The sequence below is a fragment of the Myotis davidii genome, unplaced genomic scaffold (genome assembly GCF_000327345.1).
Source record: "Myotis davidii unplaced genomic scaffold, ASM32734v1 scaffold148, whole genome shotgun sequence".
Taxonomy (NCBI): domain Eukaryota; kingdom Metazoa; phylum Chordata; class Mammalia; order Chiroptera; family Vespertilionidae; genus Myotis; species Myotis davidii.
In genome coordinates this window covers 692,777-693,892 of record NW_006299479.1, presented here as the reverse complement: position 1 = coordinate 693,892, position 1,116 = coordinate 692,777, and positions in this window count along the sequence as shown.

Here is a 1,116-nt window from a genome sequence, read left to right as displayed (position 1 = left end):
TTAAAGGTGCCGTGCCTGGCGCTCGGCTCTGAGTGGGGTTACTACTACCTATTTTCTCCAAGTGTTCAGTGCTTAGTTCCCCCTCTGTGTCCCTCGGAATCGAACCGCCTGCTCTCGCGGTGGGGTCGCCCAGCTTCTGCGGCGACTCGCTAAAGAGGAGGGGGCGGAGGGGCACACAAGCACCCCGGGAAGGAAGTTTCTTAAAGGTGCCGTGCCTGGCGCTCGGCTCTGAGTGGGGTTACTACTACCTATTTTCTCCAAGTGTTCAGTGCTTAGTTCCCCCTCTGTGTCCCTCGGAATCGAACCGCCTGCTCTCGCGGTGGGGTCGCCCAGCTTCTGCGGCGACTCGCTCCCGGGCAAGCCCCTCCTCGGGAAACCCCGCCACGACTCGGGCCGCTTCCAGGTTTCGAGTGAGGAAACGTCACCAGCTCCCAAACTCGGTCTCGGAGAAAGCGATCCGCATCTTTAATTCTCGATTTCCTCTCAGCCCCGCGCAGATCAATTTGGAGACACACCGTGGGAACGCGGCGCCCCGGGGCGGTTTCCGCGCACGGCCCGCGGTGGCAGGACTCGGGCCGTGGGAGGGCCGGGAGTGGGGTGTGGGCGGGTCCCCTCGCCCAACGATCACAACTGAAAACAAAAGTTCCTCCAGACGCGGTTGGGAACGCACTAGGACGGTAGGCGCCCAGGAGGAAGGCCAGCCGCTTAATGAGCGCGTGTCTCTGCGGCCCCCGGAACCCCGCGGCGTGGCGAGGGAAGGGGGACAAAAGTTGCTTTGCCGGGAGTGTCCCTGGTCCGAGATCCCGCGAACACGCTGCCTGCGAAGGGCACGCCGGCACTGGCGGCCGAAAAAGTTTATACATACTTTACAAATAAAAAGGAATGCACACTTGTGTTGGTTACTCTTTTATTTCTACAGTTTATTACTGGGATAGCGGACAGGGCAAGGGTCACCCATGGTTTGGGATCTCCGTGGGGCAGTCAAGTTTGCAATCGGCGCAAACGTCCGAAGCTCCGCTCGCGCGGGCAGCGAGCGCAGGGGACGGGAGGGGTGGCCGCAGTCCTCGGGACCGGGCCGGCGGGGGTCCTAGCCCGGAAGGAGAAGGGCACACTGGT